Here is a 15,215-nt window from a genome sequence, read left to right as displayed (position 1 = left end):
ACGCAAGATCGTTATCGCAATTTAAAAGACAACTAAAATGTTATTTTTTTTTAATTTCTAGATTAACGACAAGGATTACTGTGGTCGGTCATTGTTCGCTTTTTTTTCTTATATTGTGAAAAAAGTGTTGATATGTTGTTCACCCACAATTTTTCATGCTATCATGAGATATGATAAACCAAGTTATCATTTGTAATCAATTCTGTATTTTGTTCTTTAACCGTTGTTTACTTGTTTATATCTATAGTTATTTTTTCTTGTTTCTATATATATATATATATATATATATATATATATATATATATATATATATATACCGTATGGTCATATCATAGAAGCCAACAAACACTGAGACCAAGGACAACGTAGAGGAAATTACTTGTACTTAATAAATAAACTACAGTAACGATAAATTAATGGAAATAAAAGTGGATCAAAAAAACAGATTGCCGCAGGTGGGGAACGAACCCACAACCTTCGCATTCCTGCGTGCGATGCTCTACCAATTGAGCTACCGCGGTGAAGATTCACTGAATTATATTGAATTGCTATTTTAAGGTAATTGACAATAAAAATATCAGTATAAGACATGACATTGCAGAGCAGTGTTTTTGTGACGCATATTTGTATTGGAAAACGTGTGAAATAGTCCAGGCTGGCTTACTAATTATCGCATGTCCTTAGCTAGTCTTATTTGCTGGGAAATTTGCTCACAGAGATTGCTATACCGCCTCTTTCACACGTTCACGTTAGAATCCATCGTAGCCCAAGCAAAATGCGTCTTACAGGTGGACATGAATACAAAGTTCTCACGTTTGAGGTTGTGTTTTCTTTAGTACTTGAAAGTCAGAGATAAATTGTTTATCATCATGCTCAATAACAGAGCACAAGCTTTCTAATGACAATTCAAAAAACGTAACTCCGCATTCGTGAAAAAAAAACATATTTTCGGGCCCAAAGCCATTGTACAACAGACTAGTGGAGCTACATATTGCTGCCGTTGAAATGATTCGGCGCTTAGGATCTTCGAACCCTGACACCCTAGAAAAAAAAAATTTTGTGAACCAAGAACGCACAATTGATAAAGCCATGAATACACTTCTGCAACAATAAACCGTACCGAGTTTTAATTGCCAACATTTTTATGTTGTACATAATAATGATATAAATGTAATGATAAGAAAGACCCATGAATACCGTTCTAAAATATCTTAATAAATCTACTATGCACTATATCAATGTCGTATCGAAGAAACACGACAATCTTATTCCCAGCTGCCAAAGCATATTCAGGTTTACTTGCAGCTGGAACTATTCGAGCATTACTTGGAATTTATTAGGACCATTACGCATTAGCGCAAATTCGTCCTATTTTTTTACATTTTTTAAATAAGTGCTGGTACTGCTTTGTGTGTTGTGCGTGCCTTTCGTCTTTAAATACCCTGTTAGCAAGGGAACCACACGTTGCCATAGAAACTCGCTAAAGAATGTGCAGCGATGCTTCTTAAAAATTTAGCTGAAAGTACCATAGCTGAAAGGGCGTCAATGACTGATTCTTTTGTCAGGAGGGAGCAGGGTGCAGAAAGGAATGCAGAGGTTTGTGGGGCAGTTCCCCATAGCTTGCTCTCTTTTCTCTCTCAGTTTCTGGAACGATTGTGGAGGGGTCACGCATAATTACAGCTGCCAAGAGGTTGATGTGTTAATGACCAGGGAGCTACACAGGCGATTGTACACATTCGACGTGGTAAGGTCCGAAGTAGTTTCACGCATCGCCTCTCTACTCTGCCACGCCACTGCCATGCATGGAATTCTCTGAGCCCCAACCCGACGCGGTGGGCCAGACGGCACCAGTGGGAAATTTGAAAGAAGAGGCAAAGAGAGCTTCCCTTTGAATCGCGTTCTAAAGTATTCTATATGTTTCTAAGCAATAAATGCCTTCGCGACACCCCCCAATCTCAATCATGAATGCGTCGGCCCAGCAGCTCCGCCATTACCTGCTGCAATCAGCAACAAAGGCAAGACATGTGTGCCACGGGTGATTTTGTTATCGGCTGTTACTCGTCGAAACGTAATTTCGCACGATGGAAATGATTTCATTATCAATCTCGTCCTTTTTCCTACCTTCTGCGTAATTATTTTGGGCGGTCTTTCCTCCATGAATTCGTACTGAATAGCTCGCATTCATACCCTTTAAATGAAAAAAGAAGTTGCCTCCTGCTAACGATTATTTATTTAGCTGATAAATTACTGTATGAAAACACGTTATGTCTTAGTATGTAAATTTATGTCCATTTATGTAAGTTATGTACATTTAATATGTAAAAAAATAAATGATTGGGTTTTACGTGTCAAAACCATTTTCTGATTATGAGGCACGCCGTAGTGGAGGACTCAGGAAATTGTGACCACCTGGGTTTCTTTAACGTGCACCTAAATCTAAGTACACGGGTGTTTTCGCCCCCATGGAAATGCGGCCGCCGTGGCCGGGATACGACCCCGCAACTTCGTGCTCAGCAGTCCAGCACCGTAGCCACTGGGCAACCACGGCGGGTCATTTAATATGTGTTGCAGACAGGAAATAAATTGCAAAGCTGCGCAGAAAAGCGCATTCCCTTCGCGTACGCATTTCTTTTTTTTTTTTCATTTTCATGGCTTTCTTCTGTGCCGTTCATTTAACGATGAAGCGTTAGCTATGCTTTCGCGTCGTTTCTACGGAGAAAATAATTGTTTGAGCTTGATCCAGGTCGGATGGTGCAGGTGTCCTTCAACACAAAGAACTTGCGGCAAACTATCGCCGTAAAGTTTGCACACGTAGTCAGGCGGACACAGAAAATCGTGCTTCGACAGTTCAGCGAATCGGAGGAGGACACAGCGCTGTACGCCCACTGTGGTAACTTTTAGCCGTAGGTGCTTGTATCTGGTTATCTATCGAGGGCGTCCTTTTGGCGCGACTGAAAAGAACCCCCCTCCCCCCCCCCTCCATGATTGTGGTACACTCTAGCCCCGTCCCATTTCACGCTTCACCGGGACACTCGTCGAGCAATGTTAACTTGAAAAAGTACGCAAAGCTGTTTTTCAACGAAAAACATCCTGTTTAAGGGCATTTCTGCCTCAAATGGGGTCCTCTACCCTTTCCTTTCCCAACCAAAAAGGAAGCACGAACACAAATGCATTTGAAATTACTCCGAGTTTCTTGTTCTTGAAATAACACACACCCTACTCTTGTTGACCCAGCTAAGCATTGTTATCAATGAATTGCATTTTGCACTACCAAACCCTCTCTGAGTAATTGGTTGCGAATCATTGTGGAATGGTAAAGGCGGAGCTGGTGAATGGAGACAATACATCGTCATTCCAGTGTGTGGTCGAACTTATTTTCGCAACATTAGCGACGTGACGTCCCCTCCGGTGAATAAATAAAAATACATTTTTGCAGTTTTAAAATCGCCACCCGGACACTACGAATTCCCACGCAAATAAGTCCCACGTTCTTCAGTGACATGCGAGAAATTGAAGAACAGCGCTGACTCACACCGGATATTAAAGACGTATTTTAACCGGCAGAAATAAATGTCCTCAAATAGGACGCGTCAACCTTGAACAGGTGTCACAAGCATCTGCCATAAAGAACTTATTATATCAGTGCCGAACGATATACAAACTCGACACGACGATCGTATTGTCAATATTTTACATCCTGCTGAAATATTTCCTCAGTGAATAATTTTGAATTTATTTTTTCAACTGATACGCGATGGAATATTTAGTCAGTTATGAAACTGTACATCATTGTTCCTGCGAAGAGTCGCGGGTGGGGAAAGGTCTGTAATACTAGGGTGACTGCCAGAAGCCATTGCTTCGTGTAATTCAGTATGACTTATTACTTGTCCTTATCTAGTTTCATTTCTGGATTTACGTGCTGACAGCAATAGCCATGCACAGTTTGTCGCGCGTGAATGTGAGAAACTATCGTAGGCCAAACAGAATACGACTAACAAGTGGACATGAAGAGTCTCCTGGTTGGAGGTTACCTGCCCTTTTTTCTCTGCTGTGCTTCAGAAAATGCAACTGCGCATGTGTGAAAAAATTTAGTTTACAACGAAACTCCTTTAGAATAATTGGTATGCAGAACAAAGTACTCCTGCCGCTCTACAGCCATCGCTTTTACGATCATCATAAACTGCACCCCCGGAATATAATAACAGAGCGCAGCAATAACTACATAAATGCATGAATACACGACTATAAACATTAGAAGTCTCTAAATCCATCTCGTCAGTTCAGGGTTTTCATGTGGTACCCAATAATCATAAATTTAATAGAATGAATCACCCATGCAGTATATGTCGTGAAGCATATTACCAAATCTGCACTGCACCATTTGTGTTTAGAAGCCTGGCTGCGCATCTTTAGCTAGTTGCGATTGCACCGGCTATTTAAAGGTGGAAGGTATATGTGGAAGGCAGGTGTGTGTGTGTGTGTGTGTGTGTGTGTGTGTGTGTGTGTGTGTGTGTGTGTGTGTGTGTGTGTGTGTGTGTGTGTGTGTGTGTGTGTGTGTGTGTGTGTGTTAAAGGTGGAAGGCATATACGAACAGAAGGACAAACTAATTATTTATATAAAAAGGAAAACAAATAAGGTGCGCCTATATGTAATTGGCATGCTCACATATATACACACACATAAATATATATATATATATATATATATATATATATATATATATATATATATATATATATATATATATATATATGTGTGTGTGTGTGTATATATATGTGCGCGCGCGCGCGAGTGTGTGTATGTGTGTGTGTGTGTGTGTGTCTGTGTGTGTGTGTGCGTGTGTGTGTGCGCGCGCGCACACACTCACACACACATAAGGGCAACTTTCAAATAGGTGCGCCTTATTCGTTTCTTTTTATAAACAAATCATTGGCTACTGCTTCAGCTCTTCCACCATATGGTGCACTAGCAACTAGCTAAAAAATATGCAGCTATGCTTTTAACTTATGTATGAGGTATGATACACTGTATTTTATTTCGCGTTCAGAACTGAGATTTGACTTTGTAGAGTTTAGGTTAACCAAAGTGATAACCTGGTTGGTTGAAATGCTCCGCGACGGCTTTTGGAAGCTTTTTATCTGTGTCCACGCGGTGTCCGTTTAGTCTGGCGTTCATTGATTGTACCATTTAACCGATATATTGTTTCGTACAGAAGGAACATTTCAGCATGTAAATCACATCCGAACTAGTACAAGCAAAGCTAGTTTTCACTTCGTGTGTATAACTATTTGCGGTTATTTTAGTTTTAATGTCACTTTGAAGGTGCCTGCAAGTTTTTGCACCTTAGGCGACAAATTTTTTATGACCCGGAAAGGATGTTGGCTGACTTTTGAGCGCAGTGACATGTCAGTTTCTGTTGCGGCGATAGGTAACCCTTGGTACATCCGGGAAGTCTTTTCTCAGACGCTCCTTACTTGATAATATTGGTTGATATTTTGGTACGATGTTGTTTATGTTTGAGAGTGCATTAGAATATTTCGTTTTAAGGCAGGAGCGCTGTCAGATTGCGGTGCAGGGTGTTCCTTAGATAATTCCGACTGTCTCTCCAATTTTGACACGACATCATAAGCTGTGTCGAGAGTGACTTGTTGACAGTTTCTTTCAGCTAGCGTTGTTAGGGTCATTTAGGTGGTGGATTTAATAGTTATCTTTACTGCAGATTCTTCTTATTCATTTCGTTAGTCCGAGAAAAATTCATTGCTTGCAGTGTTACGGCTGATGGCTGTTGTAGTCTAAATATTGCTGGCTATCCGTAAGCTTCCGGAAAAGTGTCGTTCTCAATTTTCCGTTTTCTATGTAGACCGGCGTCCCGAGGAAGTTGATTTGACTAGTAGACTGGTGAGCAGTAAATTTAATACTCGGGTGAAAGCGATTGAAAAGGTTAATTAACTCGGTTAATGCGCTCCTGCTGTGTTCCCATATTATAGTTATGTCCTCAATATAAGGAAGATAGGTGTGGGATTTAAAAGGGCAGGATTTCAAGAGGTCTGCTTCAAGCTCTAATATGAATATGTTCGCATACGTGGGAGCAAATGCTGTTTCCTTGCTGGTGCCGAAAGTTTGCGAGTAACGAATAGAATGGAATTCGAAATAGTTGAGCGCGAGAACTAACCTATGGAGCGACAGGTAAACTTCAGGAGCGTGTGCTTGGGGATTGATTGCGAGGGATTTTGATACGGCTTCAATCCCTTCACTAATGGGTATGTTGTAGTGAAAAGAGTAGAAACATCCAAAGTGACTAGAGTAGCGAGGTCGGAAAGGATTTGGTTAAAGTTGGTGCAGTCGATAATTCGAAGGAAGTGCAGCGTGTCTTGAACAAGAGATGGGAGGGTGGTGGGCATGTTGGCAGGTGGTGATTTAAGAATTTATATTGACACCCGATAGTTGTGTTGCTATTTGACATAACAGGCCAACCTCGAATTTCTGCTAGGAACGTTTCTTCGATGGGAACTTTATGTATCTTGAAGAAGTTCAAAGCGGCATGCTTCTTTCTCCTTGGGCATGATGAGGTGATATTCAGCTTTCGAAGTGTATTCAGATGTCGCACACTCGTGACGCCTGCGGCAGGAAGGACGTTCCACGTCCACCGCCAAGGTTTGCGAATGGTGGCGCTAACTAACACTCCCGAAGTTCTAGTAGTAACACAAACTCCCATGAAAGTGGAAGCGGAAACCGCGCCGCGGCAAAGCAATTGGTTAGAGCATCGCACGCGTTATGCGAAGACGTGGTATCGTTCCACACCTGCAGCAAGTTGTTTTTTCATCGACTTTCACTGCCGTTAATTTATCATTTATTTACCTCAATTAGCAAGTACAAGTAATTTCTCCTATGTTTTCCTTGGTATCTTTTTCGTTGGTTCTCATGATATCACTAATAAAAACCGCGCCCCTTGGTTAACCCCATTTCTACTCGTTAGAACTCTATTCAGTTGTTTTTGGTACTGAGCGAATGCCACCTCCAATTCCTGTCACGTGAAAACCCTTCTTTTTAACGTCGGAAGGAACGTTGAATTTGGCGCGCATGTTGGAACTCTTGGTACAATAAAAATACCATTGTTTGTGGAGCTCTCAAAGAATTGCCACTCTGAACTGTAATTATCGAGTCGACAGTTACTCAAAAGGACAAAACACAATGCGCGACACAAAGTATTTTTGTTCCTACATGGCACTATTGTCAATATATTTATGCAACACCAAGCCATCGCATTCGCGCGATCACTGTTATTGTATCATACTATGTTATATAATACGTGTATTATGAACTGGTGTGGTTTATCAACTCTGAACGCAAGGACATGGTTTGCATAACATGCAGACCGCTGCCACGTGCTCAGCCTTGTTAAAGCCGGTTTTTCATGCACATGCTCCGCCTCTTTGTGACGTCACCGAGGAATGTCCTATTATGCATTCACGTAACATCAATCAAGCAGGTGCACATAATTTCGTTTGACCGCGCATCGTTGTTTCAGTTACGCGTCTTCAGTCGTCGTCGATTGACGATGTGCCCGTTCCATTTGACTTTTAACAGTGCCGCATATCGAGCGAAATTTATCACGGTTGCCAGGGAAGGCTGGTCTTCGACAAAACACTCTCGGCACCACGTGGGGACCCACGTTCCCCTTTCTCAACCAGAAAGGAAGGGCGAGAACGAATCAGTTCCCGGAATCACACCATAATGTACTTTCCTTGTAGTTCCCCAAACTAGGCGAACCAGGTGCATTGTACAGTGCCATTCATCAGATTTTAGGAATATCAAACCCTCGCAGAGTGGAGGGGTGTACACGGTACAGGTATAATAAAGGCCAACATACTGAATGAGAAGGACACCCCAGTAACAGGGGTCACAGTAATTAGATAGAAACATCTAAACCGTCATACAGGTGCATCAAAGAAAGTCCATTCGAAGTCCGCGTTTGTCCGTTCAAATTTCAAAGGAGGAATTTGGAGACTGGAGGGCGTCCTAAAGAAGAAAAAAAATCGTAATCAATACGAAAGATCTCTCTCTTCCAGATGAAAAGTTACGCAGTTCCGACGCACTGTAGGAATGGATGTAAGCGAAGCTTTCTGGACTGGTTGTCTTGATTGACGATAATTAGCGAGGATGTCGGCAGCGAAAGCTTAACTTCTTTGCAACGCTTAGAGCGTTGATATTAAACGTGCCCTTGTGTGCACCACGTATCTGTGAGTGCAACACTAGACAAAGAAGAAAAGAGACGCGGACAGTTCACGAACATATTCCAACTCTTAATTCTCGTTACTTGGGGAAAAAAAGAATGCAAGCTGTAGCATTTGGCCTAACCCTGTCCGCATACCGCTCAACCAGCTGCTCCCACCTGACAATAGACTAACTCGCTGACACCCTTTCAGCTACGGTGCTTTCAGCCAATGTCTTTAAAAGCATGGCTGTGCATTTTTTAACTAGTTGCTATTACTCTGTATGTTGTCAGTGCTAATAGGTCCGACTGTTTAAAGGCAGAAGGCTGGTACAAACAGAAGCACTAGTCAAATATTTATGAAAATAAAGGAAATGAAGTTCGCCTATATATATATATATATATATATATATATATATATATATATATATAAAGCATTCCCGCAGCCAAGGTTTCTAAGTGGTGGCGCTGGCTAACACTCACAGGATTCACCTAGGAAACATAACTACCCATGAAATTGGATGGAGAATTAATTCCATTTATTCATCGTTACGTTATTTCATTTATTTAGCACGAGTAGTTTCCCCTATCTTTTCCTTGGTGCCAGTGTTTGTTGGCTTCTTATATGACTATATATATATATATATATATATATATATATATATATATATATATATGGGAGCAATTCAAATAGGCGCACCTTATTCGTTTCGTTTATTTTTTATATATCTTTGACTAGTGCATCTGTTTGTGCGTCCCTTCCGCCTTTAAATAGCCTGGCCAATTAGCACTTACAACATATAGTGCAATAGCAACTAGCTAAAATATGCGCAGCCATGCTTCTACAGACATTTGCTGAAAGCACTCTAGCTGAAATCGTGTCAATAACTTAGTCTATTGTCAGGTGGGAGCAGCTGGTTGAGAGGTATGCTACCATGGTTAGGCCTATTACTACAGCTTGCATTTTTTCCCTCAAGTACCGAGAATTGAGAGAGTTGGAATAGCTTCGTGAACTGTCAGCCTCTCTTTTCTTTCTTCTTTGTGTAGTTGTTGCGCTGACAGATGACGAATGAAATGCTACTTGCCTTTCCTGGAAATGTTCGCCCCTCCTTGGACGATGACCGTGTATGTGTCCCACTCTCTCTCTCTGCTGCCGGCATTTCTTCCATTGTTGCTCCAAACACGTCCAGAGATTGGTTAATTTTTCAAACCCACTCTCAAACAACTTGTGACCAATCACGACCACGACGGGAGGCACCGCATACCAGGCTATAAAAGGCACAGTGTGCACCTCGGCGACACTCTTCTCGTCTCTCAGCTCGCCCTAGCCAGACCGAAGTGACGTCACGCACATCATCGCCGCAAACAGCCTTGACGACCTGCGGCTGGCCTTAGACGAAGCCAGCGAGGCGCCCATCATTGCCCCATCGTCTTGCAAGCACTAGCTTCGAGAAAGGCGCTCTTCAAACTCGGCTGCCACGAACCACCTAGTGAGCCACAACTTCCAGAGAGGAACGGAGAATCTGTCTATCGCCGACCCTGCGACTGGACTACCGCTCCAGACGACGACAACGACTCAGACCGGGCAGACAGGCAACCTGGTTCTCCGTCGCAGCCATCCGGGTCTTCCGAGAAGCTCCACGATAACGCTTACACCATGGAAGCGACCACGTACACCCTTCGAGGGTACGGCTGGCCATTCGTGAACGAGCAACCCATAACCTTCGAGCAGCGGTTGCCCTGGTTGCGCGTCTGCGCGAACTGCAGGGTGGTTGCGGACGATGCGGTGCTGCTTGCCTGCTGGCACACGTTGTGCGGTCGGTGCCTCGAAGACGCTTGTGGTGGCCACAGCTGCGGACACAGGCACCGTTTCGGCTGGTGTCCCCTCGACGGTGAATACTTCGTGGAGGAACACGTCGTCGACGTGTACTTCCCTCTGGAGTATCTTATGGCACTGCGGGTGCGCTGTTTCCATGCCGATCTGGGCTGCCCGTTCAACGGAGTACTTGGAGAACTTCAGCATCACCTGCTGGAATGCATCTTCGGAGTTGGTAGCATCGCTGGCGCCTAGGCCTGGAGTCACCGGTGGATCTAGTCCTGTGCCGCTTACGACCACTTCAATTAGGTAGCCTGTGATCACGTGCGCTGAACTTCGAAACCGCGGCCGAAATGCCTGTATACTGCTCGAGTGCGTAATAAATGTTGTTTGTCCTTTCCCCAATTGTTCCATTATTCGCGTGCCATGCGGTGGTCGGCTGGAAACGGCCTGAACAGCTGCAGCACGTTGATTAGGTACATACCAGGTGTTTTTTTTTTTCATTCTTTTTTTCTCATCATCGCCTTTCTTCCCCGTGGCTGGATTCCTGGATGGGCATATACTTGTAAGTATGTAGTAAAACTATATTATATAGCACAACTAGCAATAAGTGGCCTTATATCGAGCCAGTCTGATGATTTACTAAGTAGTCGCAATGAGCGTATGAGTTTTCCGCGTTAAAAAAAGCTGTAGCTAAAAGTACGTATTACACTCCTTCCAATATTTTTGAGGTACGTTACAAGTATTCATCACTGCCTTTATGGATGCAACTGCGAGGTTTCTCTTTTGCATTTTCCAAGATTCAATTTCAGTTGCTTCGCTAATAAGCAATTTTAAGAGGTCCACTTATATTTCCCTCGCGTCAACTTCTTCTATTCTCTGGCGCAGCGTGCCTCTTTCGAGGCAGCCCCCTCAGATGGGCATGATCTTCACCGCCGTAATAACTGCCGCCAGTGCTATCATCGACATCCATATGGTGCCTCTCCGATCCCGCACTATGACAGCGAGAGCTTAATCGCAACATGAGCACAATGATGCAATGACGCTTCTCTACCTATTCACTGAGTGATTGGTGGCCATGCGATCACTTTGCAGCACATGACATTTGCAAAGATGTCAAAGTCGCAACTGCAATACAGAAATTAACAAAATCCGTAACCAACCAAACCATAGAAGCGCAACTCTACACCCTATGGCAAATGCCGCTGATTGTTGTTTTAGTCGCCCGCACTTCTCGTTCGCAAACCAGCATGAGGGATCCTCTTCGTACTGCTGGCTTTTTCGCTCAAAGCAGTTAGTTCTTGAAACTTCTTCGGGAGACGGCTTTAATGAGAGCCCTACGCAAATGACTAATATAAACCTAAACGTTGGTAGCCCAAGTTACGGCGTCGTATAAGACCTGGCTTTGTTTTACGTTTAAAAACATTTTCGCACTTTCCAGTCCAGTACACACACTGCGACAATGGTGCTGCTAGATTCGTCTGCATCAAATGGATTATGCTGTATAGACGGGGTTCTGCGCCAACTTGATTGAGAATAAACCGACAGCAGCTCGCTTTGATCGCAATCAGTGGCACTTTGCGCTCAGTGGGTTACAATAAAGAATTCGCTCCTAGGAATGCGGAAATCAACAAATATCGCGCGGCAGACATCAGACCAGTTTCCACTCATTGGTGAAAGTTCTATCTCGACTCGAACTTTAGTAATAAGGTAAGCGCTTCACTTTCTGCGATGACTGTGGAGGGGTCACGGATAATTACAGCTGTCAACAGGGTGACCCGTAGACGATCAGGTAGCTCGAGAGGGCATTGGCCACATTCGACGCGGTGGGTCTCAAGGAATTCTCGCGTCGCTTCTCCTCTCAGCGTCGTCCATGTCATGCATGCAATGCTATAGCACCAACCCAACGGGGTGGACCTGACAGCACCAGTGGTAAAGTCTAAAGAAGAGGCAAAGAAGGCTTCCCTTTGGATCCAGTTCTAAAGTATTCTAGATATTTGTAAGCAACAAATGCCTTCGAGAAGCACGCAGTATCCATCACGAATGCGTCGGCACAGCAGCTGCGTCATGACCTGTTGCCATCAGCAACACACGTAAAAACATGTGTGCCACGTGCGATATTGTTAGCGGCTGTTACGCGTCGAAATGTCCTCGTTTATTTCCTGCAACGATGGAATTCATTTCATTATCAATCTGGTCCTAATTCGTCTCTTGTCCGCGTTTATTTCGCGCTGTCTTTCCTCAATGAATTCGCACCAACTAGCTCGCATTCCTACCTCCTAAAGGAAAAAAAGAAGTTAATTCGTCCTAACGGTTATTTATTTAGCTGGTAAATTACTGTATGAAAGCATATTTTGCCTTAGAGCCATTTAATATGCGCTGCAGGCAGGAAATAAATGTGAAGCTTGACACAAACGCGCATTTCCTTTGCATAAGCACTTTTTTTCGTTGCTTTATTCTGCACCGTTGACTTAAAGACGCAGCGCTGGCTATGCTGTCGCGGCGTTTCCATGGTCAAAATAATTCTTTGAGCTTGATCCGGATCGGATGGTGTAGGTGCCCTCCAACGCAAAGAACATGTGGGAAACTATCGCCGCAGAGTTTACACACGTAGTCCGGCGGCCACAGCAAATCATGCTTCGACAGTTCAGCGAAAGGGAGGAGGACACAGCGCTGTACCCCCGCTGTTGTACATTTTTTGCGGTAGGTAGTTGTCTATGGAATGCGCCCTTGAAGCCCGACCAACAAGACCCCCCTCCCCCCCCCCCCCTTGCATTATTGTGGCACACTCTATGGACAAGAACGGCACCGAGAGCGGCGCTGCTGCGCCGGCGTTGAGAGCGCCGCATGCGAAGCAAAATTCTAATAGCGGGTGGTACCCTTCTCCCATCTCTCGTTCGCACCGCCTTTATTGCCTCCTGCACTGCGCGTGTTTGGGCACGTTTCGTGCCGCGCGCGGTGTGTGCCTACGTGTGTGCGCGTGGACATTTCATTCGAAGGGCGATTTACAGTCTGTTTCACATTTAGGGAAACTCGGAGCGCATTGCATCGCGATGCGGCGAGCGCTTGAGTCAGGCGGCGGCAGCAGCTCGCGCAGCTGCTCGAGGGGCGGGATCTTGAACGGCGTCGTCTGCTACGGCGGCGCGCGCTGGCCGCATTGTCGGGAAGCGTTCTACTGTCAGTTGCAGGGCGCCGATCTCATGGTTACTGCGTGAAATGAGCCGGTATTCTTTACTAAGCGTTGTGCGACGCCCACTGATACGCCTCGAAGGTAAGTTCATCGCTGAAAGGTGCAGGGCAGTCATAGACGACGTACTGATTCCATACATTCTTGACGGCCCGTTTCTGGAAGGCGACTGTATATTCTAACGCGATAGGTCGCCGATCCACACTGCTCCTGTTGTGCAAGAACTGCCGGAAGAGCGCGCAGTCACTCTCTTGGAGTGGCCGCCTCAATCCCCGCGCGCCAACATCATTTAAGATGTCTGGGGCTCGTTGAAAGTATCACTGGCGCAACATCCCCTCTATCAGTCGCCCCCGAGGATAGGCTTCGATCCACCATTGTCAGCGACTGAGACGTGTTGCGAATGAAGACATCCCTGATCAAGTCATTCTACACTTCACTGCCTTCCAGGATGAGCGCTGTCATCGCTGCCGCTGGGGACATGACGAGATACTAACTGAAGTTCCGAGCATGACGTGTCCGATTCACCGCCGGCGGGCAGGGTCTGCCTGGTGTAGTGAATGATTGTCGAGAAAAATCACTTCCGGCTCATTGTCTTAACCTAAAACATTTCTTTAATCGTATCCGTTTGTTTCATCGTGTTCGACCCCCATAGTTATCATTGTTGAGTGCTTTGTTTTGCTTTCGAGTCAAACAAAGACTGAGCACGTTCCGCGCACATCTTGGTGCGTCTTGTCACTGCTTATTACGGTAGCACACACAGTGAAGAAATATACGTGCACGCGCTCAGTACCCCGGCCTTTCGAAAGAACAAACGAAGCATGCTGTCAAAAGAAGTTTGTGGAACTCCATTATCGCCAATGCCTTCATTGCCTCGGAGTTTGGCTTCGCACAACGTTTAGTAAAGAATATAAGCTCAGCTCCCGCAGTACCGATGAAATCGGTGCACTGCCCCTGACAGTAGCACGCTTCCCGACAATGCGGCCAGCGCGCGCCGCCGTAGCAGACGACGCAGATCACGACTCCGCCCCTCGAGCGTCTGCGCCTGCTCGAGCTGCTGCCACCGCACGACTCCATTGCTTGCCGCATCGCGATGCAATACGTTCCGAGTTTTCCCCTAAGTGTGAAACAGACTGTACACGCTTCTATTTGCCTTTAAGAAGATCGATACGATTGACGATTATTTTTATGGCTGCAAAAGGGCAGCGTCTGTTTAACCGTGTAAGTGACGCTGAGCAGGTAATTGTAAACGACATCGTATGTGCCGCTGGAAAAATCGTCAGCACATACGATGCGGCACATACGAGCTAAAGTCATTTTTGCAGTGTCTCACAATGTTTGCTACAAATCCGTGTTGTCTCTGATGGCGACAACGGACTTCCATCGACACTGAGCGGAAATAAAAAAATATATCGCTGCATAGCACAAGTACGACATGCGCACACAACTTTAACTAGTACGTCCCCTACAATATGGAATAGAGGCAGCAATGTAGACAGCTTGGCCATTTTTTTAACAGTGCCCAAGAGACGGAAGTTGAAAGTATTAGTAATCATTCCTGCTTCAGCAATGCCGTCGCGACCAAGACGCGGGCGTGTATCGTCCAGTAAGTCGATCGAGCGATGCAGTGGTGAAGCGGGAATGAACTCCGGTCATGTTCAATGCATCGTGCATGTATTCAATTTCTCGGCACGCGTGAACTTCGGCCACTGCTAGCGCATACAACAGAAGTGGTTTCCATTTTTTTGGCAGCGCACACACAAACGAAACACGAGAAAGAAGACAAGACAAGCGCTCGTCGAACAACTCAAAGTTTTTATATGAATAAAAGAATTATGTACCGAGTAATTTTTAAATTCATGTGGGTTACATATAAAAGCCGTCATACACTCAGGAGTGATTAATGAACGCGCTCGCTTCGTTTGCCAGTTGTTTACTTCACTCGGCGCACCGCAGTAATCCATGTCTGTCGTCTGCTTTTTTCATACCATTTTCTTGTGAAT

The 15,215-nt window shown here is 44.8% G+C and overlaps 1 non-coding gene across 1 annotated transcript; it reads right to left on the bottom strand.

Annotated features, from left to right (window-relative positions):
* Positions 1–447: 447 nt before the first annotated feature.
* On the bottom strand, positions 448–521 carry TRNAL-CAG (transfer RNA leucine (anticodon CAG)). The gene has a single exon. It is a non-coding gene; the product is annotated as a tRNA-Leu (tRNA).
* Positions 522–15,215: the final 14,694 nt, after the last annotated feature.

Source organism: Dermacentor variabilis, chromosome 9 (genome assembly GCF_050947875.1).
Source record: "Dermacentor variabilis isolate Ectoservices chromosome 9, ASM5094787v1, whole genome shotgun sequence".
In the NCBI taxonomy this organism is placed as follows: Eukaryota; Metazoa; Arthropoda; class Arachnida; order Ixodida; family Ixodidae; genus Dermacentor; species Dermacentor variabilis.
Note: the sequence above shows the minus strand (reverse complement) of the source record. Positions and strands in the feature narration are given on the sequence as shown.